Source organism: Oryzias melastigma, linkage group LG23 (genome assembly GCF_002922805.2).
Source record: "Oryzias melastigma strain HK-1 linkage group LG23, ASM292280v2, whole genome shotgun sequence".
NCBI lineage: Eukaryota > Metazoa > Chordata > Actinopteri > Beloniformes > Adrianichthyidae > Oryzias > Oryzias melastigma.
The window spans coordinates 8,605,259-8,620,861 of NC_050534.1; the positions used below are offsets into that span (position 1 = coordinate 8,605,259).

The 15,603-nt window shown below is 39.5% G+C and overlaps 1 long non-coding RNA gene across 1 annotated transcript in view; it reads right to left on the reverse strand.

Annotated features, from left to right (window-relative positions):
• Positions 1–15,603, reverse strand: part of LOC118598053 — a 185,284-nt gene that overhangs the window by 37,680 nt on the left and 132,001 nt on the right. The window lies entirely within an intron of this gene.

A 15,603-nucleotide genomic window follows, 5' to 3' on the forward strand; every position in this document is an offset into this window, starting at 1 on the left:
GAAACAAAAACGTAGCTATCCTTAAATGTGATGTTTTTGAATGCAGAAGCTCAAAAAGCACATTTGCACTGACTTTTCATTGGAACTTATGTCATTGCGCTTTCATCGGGTTGTCAGGAGATGTGAACCTAGCTTCACTATGCAACACAGCCATCTCACCCAACATTTCTCCAACAAATTTACCACACCTCCATCTAACTGGGCTCAATTTTTTTGAAGGTTTCTTCAAAAATGGAAGCTCGGAAACGCCAAGAAAAAAAAAAAAAAGCATTTAGATTGACAGTTTAGATGAACTGGAGATTAAAAGGCGTTGATAGAAAATACCTTGCGAAAACAGGCCAGAGCCTTCTCCGTCACTTCTAGACATCTACCCCCATGTTGTAACTCGTTGACAGCAACTAGTCCAAGTTGGTCTGAGTCACGTTTTTAGAGGAACTACTGTCATCAATCATAAAGTCCCCCACCACTAAGCAAGCTCAGGAGAAGCTGTCAATTAAACATTGGAGGCGGGCACATTTTTTTACTGAGGCATTTGATTGGTCAATTTATAACTTAGATAAATTGGGATAAAGAGAAAATAAAAAAAAAAAAAAAGTAGGATTTGAATGGACATGTTAAAGAGAATGTATCAGAGCAAGAATGGTTATTCTGACGTGTAAAATGACTGAGAAATACCTATTTCTCAATGGAAGTCTATGGGATTTTGGCCTTCTTGCTGCCAGGGGGTACTTCCTATTTGGAACACAATGGGGGAGGGGTTGAGCTGTCCTCTGTTTTAGGGTCTATGGACATTCGTGAAGCTCTCGTGCAACCGCACCAACGTCCATCCAATTGGCTAAACTAAAGCGCAACAACTAAGCGGGAAATTCGTAAACTAGGTTGGCTCAAAGTGTGAGGCAAAAAGCAAAACATCTAGCAAACTAAGGTAAATGAAATGCTTTTGTTGAAACAAAAATCTGTTATGGATTTAAAAAGCTAGACTGTCTTATAGTGTCTATAAGATGGGCAACTCTGAAAAGGCTCATGAGGGATCAAGTCAAAGTTTTAATTAAGCAGGGATTAATGGGATGGAGGCACACGGCGGCACGAGAAGGTGTGTGGACAATGGCGGTGACTGTGGATAAGTAGACAAGGTAAACATATTTGGTGAGTATAGAAGATTAAACTCAGGAAAATCTCCATTCTTGATTTCTTGTGGATGCATAACTTGATCTGACCGGGGTTAGAACAACGGTTTCTGGCACCTAACACCAGAAGATAAGAACGGAGAAATCTAAAACACATTATTTGAAGTACTTCTGTGAGTTTGTGCCTTACTACGACTTATAGTTTTCATAGTCAGTTTTTGGTCGTGACTTAAAACCGTACGGCCACAGAACACAGATTGAAAGTTAAACCAGTTGAACTTTCACTAATCAGGGACTCGGATCTGGCAGTGACGTAAAGGTTGTGTCTTTTTTGTGATTTACTGAAGTGCTAACTGTTTGAAAAGTGATCACAAAAAAAGAAATTAATAAATGTGGTTTGTGTCTGGCCAGAAATCTATGACACCCTTCATATGTTGGAATAGAGCTGCGAAAGAAAAAGTCTGGAGCAAGATTCATTAGATTTGCATCGTTTTGATATTTTGCTTCAAGTCTCTTTCAACCATGAGTACATATGCTAGTATCAGGTAGTGCGAGTCCCTATGTTTTTGGACTAAGTAATGAGTAAACATTTGACTAAATGATTTTTCAAAGTAACGTTTCCAACACTAGAGATTTATGAGTTAAACAGCAGGTTATGAGCGACTAATTCTCGTTAACTTTCTGTTCATTCAAATTGAGCAGCCATTTCTAGAAATGACCTTCCTTATGACACGTGTATTTCTATTTAAAATGTGCCGTTAAGTCTCAGATATGGGGGATCATCAAGATTCAGCTCAGTCCAGTCAATAGAATTTAAGCAACACTCTGGTAATTGTTACATCCTGGCCACCTTAAAGCTGTTTTTTGTGGGTCCTTAGAGGGTCGTAGAGAGGACGGTTCAAGTTACATCTTATGGGAAGAGCAGGTGTGTCTTACAATTCCCTTGAGGCTCATTGAAAAGTGTTATTGAGAAAAACGATTGTTGTGCGTGTTGTCTGTGTGTTTTAAAGTATTTATTTGACAGGGACAAGTAAGTTGCTTACACTTTTGAAGTACCGATTATGATGTTGTACCACATTCTACTTGTTTGTAAGGTGTAAGAGCTGTAAGAACTGCTGCATGTATGTACAGGTGAGACACAAGTGTCCGTAGGACGCCATTGAATAGAACAGAAAACAAACAGGCTGCACATAAAGCAGGGGTGTCAAACTCAATCACACAAAGGGGCCAAAATCCAAAACACAACTTAGGTCACCGGCTGAACAGAATAAACAGTTATTGAACAATAACATTTTTAAACTTTAAAATGTAACTTTTTAACATAATTATTAACTAGCATTAATGCATTACCTGCAATAATGCTAGTGTGAATGCTGTAAGCTGAATTTGGCAGCTGAAGATGGTGAAATTAATAGCTAAAAACACTGAAGCTGATAGCGACCTAAAATATTAGCCAAATCTAAATTACACCCCCACCCCCCCGAAAAAAACAAAACCTTAGGTTAGTCAAAACAGTTAGCCTTTAGCTGAAAAAATAGCTAAACTTCAAAATATCCTAAAACACAGAAATAAGCCTAAATTAGCCAAAGCAGCTAGCTTGTAAATATTAGCCAAACTTCAAAACAGCCCAAAAAAAAAACTTAAAAGGAAAAGCCTAAATTAGCTAAATTAGCTAGCATGTTGCTGAAATATTAGCTAAACTCCAAAATAGCCTAAACAATCTTAAAAATTAGTATAAAAATCTAGCAGAATGCTCATTTTTAAAACTTCCAAACCGTAACCTTTTAGCATAAATATGAATAACAGGAAGGAATATTATTCCAGAATAAATCAACTTAAAGCTTAAATAACTTTCAAGATTTTACTCTCCATAAAAATATATTTTGTCAAAATTATACAAGTTACAAATAAGTGCAATAAAACATCGGGAAATTAATAATAATAAAATAAAATGATCTGGAGGGCTGGATATAATTAACCGGAGGGCCGGATCCGGCCCTCGGGCCTTGACTTTGACACATGTACAAAAAATAACCTCCTGCACATCACTGGCTTCACCCGTGATCATTTTTGCTCGTCTGGCTCATCAAGTCGTCCACGACCTTCGTATTTCATGGGGCCACCTACGAGCCCCGTACAGGTTTGTCTATTATCGGCAACTCATATCCACCCGTATGGGCAGTTGTGACTAACCCATAAGGGTAAGACGTAGATGAGGTTCTAAGTCTCAGCTTTTTTTCATCTATTTCCCTTTATGCAGCAGTAGGAAAAACTCCACCTCTCTCGTGTCGGTGGAAGTCATTCACCTTGTTTCAAAACGTGATTTAGTGGATGTGCTGCTTTCTAGCCACGTGTGCAGCAAAGCAGAAAACAACTCCCTAAAAAGGTCGAGTTGAGGTCACGCACTCCCTTTACTCATGTTAGTGCAGACTTCTCTCTTCCTCTGTAACAGATGACAAAACAACCACCATGGAGCAAAGTCTTATCAAGTTCTAGCAGCAAAAAGCTAGCAAAAGGTTGAGACTTTTTACTGTTTCTGCTTTTTAAATTTTGAAAATATATACTAGTTTGTTTTATTATCCTTTAAGAAAGAAATTTTGGGTCAGTTTATTCTAAAAATGTGTTTGTTTATGAAACTGTACCTGGCTGAGTCATATTTAGCAGCAAATAGTTTTAGCTCTCAAATGATGAGTCTTTTTGCGGATAAAAAGACATTTCTGAATTAATTAGCAGGTGAACTTCGGAAAAGGGCAAGCTGTTAAAAAGGAATAAAAACAATATAATGTTTAAAAATACCTGAAAATGCTGTGGGAGTTGATGGAATTCATTACTTTCCCTCATGGGACCATTTGGCATCAGTGAAACGAGGGCTGACTTTGCTAACGCGGGGGCATCCGTCGTTTTAGCGCTTTTTATGTGGCGAAACCTCTCATCTCCTTGGAGCCGTTCAGGAAGCGAGCGGCACCGCAGGTGCACCTTCTCTCCTGCTGTCTCCGTCTTCCAAGTCAGGAAGATTTCTTCCTCGCTGGCGCCTGAACCACGGAGTGACAGATTCTCTTCATTGTAAGGACATTGTGTCCTGCAGTTGCAAGCAGCAGCGGCTTACTCCTCTGAATCATGTCTCCACTGATTAAAAGCTTATTCAAATGATATTTCTCTTCCTTTCTCTACAGACAACTGCGGCTAAGTAGCTTTACAAACAAATTAGCTTGCAAGGGTGCTAACTATCACTTTGCCTATGAGCGAAAATGTAACACATACTCAAAACTCACCAAAATGTGCACCACCTATTACCCGATGAAATGAATTTGGGGTATAGTGAATGACTCACCAAAAAACTGATGACATCACAATCAATGGCGACAAAATATCTCATAGGGCTTAAAAAACATATTTTGAAACCAAAACGGGAATATCCTTAGAAGGTTTCGATATGATAATGGGATTGCCTCAAGAAGTACGGCTTGGCAGCCATTTTTTGGCTAAATGGGAAATTTGGCGTTTTTTTGTTGTGAGAAAGATTTTTGTTTAAGCGATCTTCATGACATTTAACACCCATACCACCAGATATTTGGTGCATTCACACCAGACGTGGCTGGCGTGGCAGAAGCAACAAGTTTCAATGTTAAGTCAATGTACAAAAGCGATCTGGCGTCTTGCTGTGATTTCGGCGTTGGGCGCGGCAAGGTTTAGGTGGTGCGTCAACCAATCAGGGACACAGCTATGGCCATTCAGTGACTAAATTAAAGGGTAGAAGCATTAATTCAATATGGCCGCTCACTGCCGGAGACTGCCCCAATTACTGTTGGGCAAAGATGGGATACACCCTGGATAGGTCACCGTCCCATCACAGAGACCATGGAGATGGAGCAATCACTACACTAGCCTGCCGCCCGGTGGACAGTGTAGCGAGCTAGCAAGTTCCGCTGTTCAGGTTCCGGTGGACAAAGCGAGCGTCACTATACCCAGGTGCCTGGCAGAGCTAGCGAGGTCTACTGCCCAGACTGCCAGTCACAGGGCAGCAGAGCCTGCTCTGCCTTCCTGCCGGCGGTTGGCCCAACCTACCACCGCCATGGGTGTCGTTTTAACGATCGCTCTATCTCCACAGACTTATAATGTTTTTCCTATTTTCATTAAGACAATAATCAAAAGATCCACCAGTCTAACTTTTATTTTTCCCCTCTTTGGTTAATGCTCAAACTGGGCCACAGATATGGTAAATGGCGCACACTTATATACCTTCCACCAGAGCTAAGGTGGGGTTTAGTGTCTTGCCTAACACATGAGCGTGCAAGGCGGGAATCAAACCTGCAATCTTCTGATCAGAGGATAACGGCCCTACAGCTCCACCACGGCTGCCTAGATAGGCAGAAGTAGCGCTGTAAACGGCCGTTAGCCATAGCTCCACGAGTGAGGTACACCGCACTGAGAGAGGCGCCAAAACCTTAAGACATACTTACTCAAGATCATCCGTGTTTTCCATGATGTGGCCAACGAATAATGTTCTTCTGTGGTAGCTCCTTGGCTAGAACGTCAAGGAGGAAATTTTACGCGCGTCAAAAGAAGGGGGCAGATGCAAACTTGATGCCTTAACCCAACCTGAGTGAATGCACTTAGGTCTACAGGCAGAACCAAAGTTTTGTTGACCTTTGACCTATGAAGAGGCCACCATCTTGAATTTTCCCACAAAATAAAATTCAGTACATAAAAAAAGAAAAAAAAAACATAATTAACATATTAGTAAAGTTGTGGCCATTGAATAAAAAAATAAAAAAAAACCTCAGTTGCTAAGGAAATCCAAAAATTTACTTTTGTCAGTTCTTCTAAAAATGACACAGATCTGTTCGTCACCTCCAGGTGACCAAAAAATAAAATAGTTGCTATGGAGATAAAACCAATAGAAAAGTGAAAAAAAGGTGTTCTTTGATGGGGCGTGTAGCAGCCAGTGGGGGTCGGTCAAAAGGGAGCAGGGTGGACGGATGGCAGCTGAGGGCCATACAACACTGCTGGTGGCTTTAATAGTTTTTTTAATCTGACATTACCTGTAATGATTTTCTTTTTGCATTGTTAGCGAGAATGGCTTAAAAAAAAACATTCAGTCTGATTTGTTGCCACATAAAAATGAATTCCGTAAACAAATATGCCTGTGAGATTTTGCAAACATGGCTGGGGGATAAAAAAAAAATCAATGTGTTAGAGCATTTTCTGCTGAAAACAAAAGCGTGATCTGTCATAATGGCATTTCTCAGACACAGTTGAGCCCCTATGGAGCCCTATTAGCAAGAAGCAGAAAAAGGCAACGGGCAGAGGGAGAAACCATAACAGCAGAGGGGCAAGAATGTGGTAAATGCAGGAATTTCTTTGATCGCTCCATTTGTAGGCTGCTAAGCACTCACCTCACTATAAAAAATAAATCAGGTGTGTTTTAGAGGAAGGAGCTCGGATCTCCACAACAGCAGAGGGCTACGTCGGATCAACTTTACCCCACGACTGCTTCTGGCGGTCTGAAAGCTTCACGTATTCATGCAAGTCTGAACCAGCGAAGTTCTGACACCTGGTTGCAAACACAGTTGATTGCGGCGTCTCTGGCCCTCAACGCAGCTGCAGATGCTTTCCCTGTCAACTAGCTGTCTGTGCGACTGCGCCTGAGTCAAATGTGTTTGTGAAAATGCAGCGTTTCGGTGTTTCGGTGTCAGCCGCTGATGAAAATCAAACTCCACATCGCCTCGGAACGCCGAACAGACAGGACTGGCTTTAATGAGGCGGAATTTTTCTGTCTGTTATTGAAACAAACCATTGATTGGGAAGAGAAAACACAACAGGCCTTTAGGGGATATTCCTATTCCGTCTTTAAAATCTAAAAAAAAAAAAAAAATCAGAATGTAGACGATTTATATTTGCCTAATAGAACTTAAGACTAAGGCTTACAAAATAAGTGAACAGAGTTTTGAATATTAATAATTCTTCTATTAACTTATTTCATTTTACATCCTAATTTTTTAAAACTATATGTTTTAATTTTGTTTTAACATTCATTATGAATAAATCAAAAAAACATATTTTTAATCAGAATTTCATTATTGTTGTTTCAAATAACAAAGCAGTGACTTTTGCAGCATTAAAATTTGCAGAAAGACAGACATTTCTTTAAAGGGTTTCTACCACATGTGTCAAAGTCAAGGCCCAGGGGCCAAATCCGGCCCTCCAGATCATTTCATATTATCAACGATGTTAGCTCGTGCTGGTAACATATTGAAGCAAGAGTACGATTATGAAGGCTGAGAGACAAGTTATGATAATCTATGGTAGGGGTGTCAAACATATCCGGCTCGGATAAGGGCCGCCAAACGGTTCAATCCGGCACAGTTGTGAAGAGAAAAAATGTAAGGATGTTGAAAAAAAAAGCAAGTTTGTAGCCTTATCTTGTGGCGAGTTATGGTTCTTCAAATAAATGGGTGCAATGTGCAATTCTGCCACTAGGGGAAGCAAAGGGAAATGAAAACTGGCAGGACAAGAGATCAGAACATGAACAGGATATCTTTGCAGGCGCGTGCCATGTCTGGGTCAGATGCAGAGTTTGGTTCCCCGCCATCCGCACGGCTGTTAAGTTGCTATAACAATGATCAGGTGTGACATCACAATTACCAAAATGTCGTCACAAAGAGAACAATTGACGTGGATTGCTGAGCTTTCCATGAAAAATTGACAAAAAAACAAAGCTACAGATAACAAGTTGACCATAGGTTATGTTACTGGTCTGCCATACTTGAGATCAGATGGGTTGAATGTGCCCCCTGACCAAAATGAGTTTGACACCCCTGGTCTATACTATGCAAAAATCAACTTTTTGAGCTTTTCAGTGTATTATAATGTTCGATCCTCACTATAAAGGACCCCTAAGTGGAATTTTGATCCATTCACGCATTTCTGAATAAACCTTTTAAAAACCTGCACTCGGAGCACCAGCCCCTTCCAAAATACGTAAAGGACCAGGTTCTCACGAGCTGATGTCACAAAGTGAGAACAGCCCCTTCTAGGAAATGCCTGTGCTGTCAGCACTGTTTCCAGGCCAACACAAACACACACTTTCTCCGCAGAACTAACAGTGATCAGTGATCTCAATATCTTCCAATTACTTTAGACCCCAGGCTTCTTTAAGAACTTTCAACTCTACCCAATTTCTCGGGTCGTGCACAGTCATGGAGATGATGGTTGTCTTTGTGTGTGAACCAGTGTAGTGATGGATATATATATATATATATGGATATAGTTTTCTCTGAAAGGCTTAAGAAAAGCGTGGTATGGTCCATTTAAAGTGACTGAAGGTGTATAAGTGGAGATATGACAACATCTCACAGTAATAATGGGGTGGCTGTGGGGCAGAGGTACAGCAGTTGACCTCTGATTGGAAGATTGCAGGTTCGGTTCCCACTTTGCCCACCCATGAGTTGAGGTGTCCTTGAAGAAACACTGAACCACACATTGCTCCTGGTGGTTACAGTGTTTGGCTGCAGACACACAAATTCACATTCATAGTCCTTTGGATTTTCAAAATATAACCAATTTTTAATAAAAAACACCACGATTGACAAATGTGATCATATTTTTGTATCTAAACAGACTGTAGAGATGAAAATAAACATACAGTCACAACATACACACGCACACACTTCTCTTTGTGTGTCTCAACAAAATATAAATTAAAGAAGTGTAGGCCTACTAAATACTTGCTTCTTCTCAGCAGAAACATGGGGTAATACTTTAGGGTTATTAACTTACCCATGATTGCAAAAACAAAAAAGCTCTAGCAGAAGCCCCTGCCGACCGTTGCGGAAAAATGCGCTTCTGGTGACATTTTTTTTCAGATAACAACTGAAAATATACGTTATTGTTTATTGTGATATATCTTGTTATTGTGAAATAAAGTTGTTTATATCGCAATATACAATTTTTTCACCTTATAGTGGGGAAAATACAGTATTTTACTTTCTTTCAATGGCAGATTTAGCTGTTAAAGACCAAAAAGATGCTAATTAGTTTTCATATTAAAACTGCATCTTTGTCTTAATCTAAAAACAATGAGCGGCTCAAACCTCAATAATGACCCTGCATGTGCAGCAATGCTGATAGCATTCCTTTCCAGCTTCCAGGAGGCATTCACCTTGTACTTAAGTCATCGTCGGTGTCTAAATGAATGATGTGCAATTACTGCTTCTGCCTCTCAAATCCACACGTTATGGTCACACACAAGTGCTGCAGCAGCACACTGCCCCAACAATCAGCGCAGCAATGTCATATCGCATTATGAAGAATGACCTTTGTCTCTGCTGCAGCACAAGCCGGGAGTCCTTTGTTAATCAAAGGAGATTAGTTAAATTTACTAAGTCTGCTCGGTAATGGGTGCGTAGAGGACTGGTGGCACGGGGAAGAGGTCAGACGCAGTGTGATTTGCTCCCTGTGTCATCAAAACGACAAGTATGGTTAAATATTCAGAAGGAGTTACAAAGTCTGGCATCTGCGGCGGTCCAGGTTTGTACAGTTAGTCTTTGCAGGTTCAGCTGGGCAAGTCATTGTGTTTCTGGTGTTTGAAATAAATCAGTTTAATGCCTTGGCCGTAACTGAAGGGAAGTGTGATAGATACAGGAGAAAAACCAGCTGTCTGGGTAAACCGGTATGGGGCACATAGTTGGAACACTTGAAATTGTAGGGGCATTTATAAAGTCATAAATATTACTTTTGGAGTGCTGGTAGCTTCGTGCTAACTGTCACAGACGGGCAGAAAGCTGGTTCCACGTAGAGCAGGTTTATTAGTTCAGACAGGAATGAGGCACAGCTAAAAGTCCACAAAGATAAATCAGAGTCAGATGGGCCGGGGTCAATCAAAAGCATGGGACCGTCCAAGAGGAGAGCAGAGGTGTCAGAGTCCAGGCGAGGGTCAGGGCAGGTGGCAGAGAATAGTCAGGGTTAGAAACAGAAGATGATTTCCAGATAGAAGTGCTCAGTAATGCAGGCAGGATGGCACAAACAATACTTCGCACTGAGTGAGGTTCTGTGTGGTGCATTAGTGCCCTTTGGTTGATTAGCAGAGAATTAGCTTAGAATTCCTATCCAGGCAAAGAGATAAGATTTTACTGTTACAAAAGCGGGTTATGATTCTTCAGCCATATACACAAGGTGTATATTTGTAAAAAACCCTTTTGTATTTAAGGCTAAACTTTATTTAAATTAGTTATGCTTGTGTCCATTTCTTGTTGGACAGGATGGAAAGGAGAAGAGAGAAGAAGAGAGGGAGGTGTTAGAGATAGGGAATAACGGCACAAAAAGGGGGAAAATTATCAAGAAGTTGAAGGATGATAAAATAAAGATAAAGAATATGAAGGGGTAGAGTTATAAAAACGCCAACATTTGCTTGCAGTTTATCATTATCAATTTAAAAAGTAGTTATTTATCAAAAGAAATTGTGCTATGGATTACTGTGTGTTTCCATCATGTTCTTACTACACACAACCTATAGAAGATGTGTTACACAATCTGGTAAAAAAAAAACAAAAAAAAAAAAACATGCCTTTGGTGTTCTTTGATTCCTTTAAATTCTCAAAAATTCCACCAAAATGAAAAGTATGAAAATGCAGAGAAATGATAAAAATTGCAAAAGGAATTAATTGAAATCTCTTAAAACTGCAAGAGACATATGGTCCACAGATGTTACCTACCTTTGCCCCCAATGGCTGAGTGGCTGCTACTCGCCCCTCCCTCTCTTCTCCTTCCACCCTGGTCAGAGCTCCAACATTTTTTTTTCAAAATGGCAGCTTTTCTGTTCATCTTAGCTCCATAGCAACCATTTTATTTTTTGATCACCTGTAAGTAACTAACAGTTCTATGTAATTTTTAGAAGAATCGGGAAAAGTACACTTTTGAATTTACTTGGCAACAAAGGTTTTTTGTTGCCACGCCCACATTCCTAGTACCTAGATGTCATATATTATATCATTTTGACCAGCTTGAGTAAAGGATTCATGTATTTAATTTGGAATATATTTTGATAAAAAATGTGCGAGGAACAGGGGAACGTCACTTTTGTGAGCTCGCAATGCTAACGCTTTTCAAAATTTATGAATTTTATTTCCAACATTTTTTCTCTAGTATCTTCCTAATGATTCCCGAGGAGTCAGGAGGAAATAAAGTGAAATCCCTATTAAGAGTTTTCATTTGAAGAAAGTATACTAAAGATAACATTTTTAGAAAATTCAAGATGATGGACCTCTCCAGGGGTCAAAGGTCAACAAAACTTTGTGTGCAATTGTAGATTTAGCCTAGTGGCACGTGAGTTAGATTTCATGACGATTGATTAAACATAATAGTCATTTTATGTGGAAAAATTTGGAAATCGTCAAGTCATACTTTGCCACAAAATGGCCGTCAAGCTGTAGTCCGTGCGCCCATCCCATTATACATAACCTCCTGTAAACGTTTGAGTTTTGGTTTTGTAAGTGGAAACTTTTTTAGCCCCATGAGAGAGTTTTACCTCATTCATTTTCTTTCTCCTGATGTGATGTCATCCATATTTTCTGCGGGTCATTTATGATATCAAAAAATTATGGTGCTAGGTGCAAATTTTTGAGCTCTCACTTAAAGGCGCAGCAAAGAAGAATAATTGTTAAAATGATATAGTCCGTGTTGTCCAGGAATGTTGCGGCACATAAGCTAGAAATATTAATTTGGACTTAAAACTACATAGAAATAAATCAGAATAGTCCACTTCAAAGTGGTGTCTATCAAGAATTGAGACATAATTTATTTAATCTGAGAAGATGCTCATTTTTGAGCCTCAATGCATCCCGTATTTTCTGTCGAGAGAGCGAGGCCTCTCTCCTGTCACACTTCGACACCATCTCCGTGTGATGTGTGACTGCATCCAGATAAACCGTGCAGTGCGTCTTATGTGACAGCTGCTGATAAAAAACCAAAACATTCACGAATGATTCGTCTTCATGAAACTGTCAGGAATAATAATCTACAGTCCTCCTTTAGTCTTTGTGCCTCTGAGAGTGAAGTGACTGGCTGTAGAGGAAAAAACAGGGGGATTTTTTTTTTTTTTAGAAAATGTAATAGCCTGATCTAAATTCCCTTTTTTACCACAGGAGACCTGTTTCAATAATCTCAGGATGTGCTGTAAGACCTTCATTAGAGCTCTGCCTGGGTTTAATTTAGTTATTGATAGAAAGTTGTTCAACTCCAGGATGGAAGGCCTTGCTCGGGGCATCAGCTCCTCCTGCCAATTAAATGAAAGCTATTTAAGGCCATTTAAGCAAAATTAAACAATTCAGCCCAGGTTGATTGCCACAGGTTAGAAATGTCAGTGTTAAGATAAACATATCCACTGGGGGGGAGAGTGTTCTGGGAACGGCTAATCCATAATACACCCCGAGGTCAATGGCTTAAGAGGGCAGGATGGCTTGAAGTTTAAATTAACATACCATTACCAATCCTGTGGTCCGTTTCACTTGACAGAATCTTGTCATGTATATTGAATGTTGGGATAGGGGAAAGTCAAAAGGCCTGCATTGTGTTATCAGGCTCCCACTGACTAATTACAGTGAAACCAGAAGCTAGCATTGTGTAGAACACAGTGTTTCAATTGGCAACCAAACAATGAGCTTGACAATTTTAGTGGCTTTTTGTTGTTGGTGGTGAAAGACAATTGATTCAAAACCCATTAAGTTCCTGTAGCTCTGATGGACTCATTCGCTAGAGCCAAAGAGTTTCTGCAGTTTTTCTACTACAGCCGGAGTTCAAATTGTGTAATATACACACAACACGACAAATAAGTAGCAGAAGAGAGAAGGCACCTGTAGTTTTAGGATGCTTTTTAACCCTCTGGAATGCCTACGGCGTCCTGCTGTTAGATCAACGTGATAAAATTCCGTCTAAAATGAACTTTAACTTTTTAAAAATTTCTGTAACTGATATTTTATTGAATTAAAGGGAGAATATGGCCCTTATTTGTAGTTTTAGGACAAAATCAATCTTTTATTTGAATAAATGAGGCAGAAGACGGACAGCGCCTGTAGATCTCTACAAAACAAACTAACCTGATCTCTCAACATCATCCGTGTCTTCCATGTGGCTATGAAACGTAAAACTTTTCAAAGTAGTTTTGCGCATCAACTTTCTAAAGCATCAACTTTGGACTGATTTTAGGACAAGTGTTAAGTAGCAAGCTTGATGTGCGTTGAATGAGAGGAAGTGGACAGGAATTTGTTGCCTAAATCGCATTCATTGAATCTGTGACTACAATTTCATTTGGACATAGAGGATTCTGACAGACCTGGTGGTTTTATTCTGGGTTGTTTGGTTTGCACCAAAGTGTGTTTCCTTCAGTCCTTCAGATGAGTGTGAAAGCTCACCAGAATTGGTGCAAAGTGACCAGGTAAAGCGATCCATCTAATCAAGAAGGTCAGAGACCTCTAGCAAGTAAACTTGCTACCAGTGTGAACACAATGTCTTTACCAATTCCATTACAGGTTCAGCGAAAGACAAGGGTAGTCTTAACTTTCTAACCTTCAAGTGCAGTCTTTCTAATTTGTTTTGTGCCATCTTGAGAACCTGAACAGAGTGAGAGTTTGTTGCAGGAACACACACATGCACACCAAGGGACGATTTAGAGAAGCCAATCGATCTATGAATGATGTCTTTGGACAGTGGGAGGAGACCAGAGAAAACACCACAGCGAAAAGAGTGAGTCCGGACTCGACCCAGGGTCTAAAGCAGGGGTCTGCAACCTGCGGCTCCAGACCCACGTGTGGCTTTTTAATCTCTCCATAGCGGCTCTCTCCCTGAAGAAAAATAAAATAATAGTAATTTAAAAACAAAAATTGGAGATTAGCTATTATTTTAGCAACATACTAATGTTTTTGTCTAATTTGTTATTTACTTGGGTTTTTAGGCTATTTTAATTCAATTCAATTTTATATAGCAATTCAATATTTATATATTTAATTATTATAATATTTTATATATTTTTATAGCCCAAAATCACAAAGGAAATTTGCCTCATTGGGCTTAATTGAGTTTTAGCTTCTATTTTAGCAACATGCTAAGGTTTTTGGCTAACTTGTTATCTACTGGGGTTTTTGGGCTAATTTAGGGCTTTGGACTCTATTTTAGCAACAGGCTAATGTTTTTGACTAATTTAGTTTACTGAGGAATTTTATGCTAATTTAGAGTTTTGCTAATATTCTAGTAAAATGTTGATGTTTTCAGATAATTTGCTATCTAGTTAATTTTTTGGGATAATTTAGAACTTAGCTTCTATTTTAGCAACATGCTAACGTTTTTGACTAAGTTAGTTTACTGACGAATTTTAGGCAATTTTGGAGTTCTGCTAGTAATTAAGCAACAAGCTAGCTTTTTTGGCGTATTTAGCCTCTAATTAGTTTTTTATGCTAATTTGGAGTTTATCCAATATTTTAGCCATATGCTAATATTTTTAGCTGATTTGTTATCTACTGGGGGTTTTAGGCTAATTTTGAGTTTAGCTTTTATTTCAGCAACAAGCTAACATTTTTGGCTGATTTAATTTACAGAGAAACGTTATGCTCATTTGAAGTTCAGCTAGTAATGAAGCAACGAGCTTGCTTTTTTGCTACTTAAGTAAAAAACTTTTAAAAAAAATCCCTTTTGAGAGACGCTAGTGTCTTTTTATATAATTTTCTGCTTTTGTTCGTATCAAAAATAGACATTCACATTTACTAAAAAAAACAAACAGAAGGTTATGAATGCAAATCCAAATTTCTTAAAGGCTAAGGCAACTCAATGCGGCTCCTTCTAGGTTCTGATCAGTAGAAAACAAGCCCAAATGCCTCTTTTACTGTTAAAGGTTGAAAACCTCTGTTCTAAAGCCTTGTTTCCACTGAACGGTCCGGTTCGGTAGTACGATACGGTACGGTCCAGTTAATTCTGGCGAGCGTTTTCACTCAGTTAAGCCTCAATTCCACAGAGCGGTTTGTTTTCGCGGTTCATGCGTGGTGTAGACCGCTAGTGTGTCATTGTGTTATTGTCGTGCGATGACTAGAAAAGCCACAACAATGGAGGTTATCCAGCAGCTCGTCTTTTTCTTACCTTACTTTTAGTACATCGTGTATAGCAGGAATTGTTTGAAAGAAGATTGCAGGCGACTAGGAAGAATACCGCAGTTGGAAACGTTAGCGTAAATGAGAGCTATATTAGTGCTTTCAAATGTCCTCATCTTCTGCCAATCAACAGGTGGCTACAGTGGCTCCGCCCCAACCATTCCGTTCCACTTTTCAATGGACCTACAACCGATGGGGGCCCCCAAGAGGTACGGTTCGATACGGTTTAATGGGTTTATTTACAATGGAAATGCTCAATTACCGGACCGAACTGCTGTGGAAACGAGGCTTTAGAATGCTAACCGCTCCTGCAATGTTTTGTGCCATTAACATACGGTTATGTT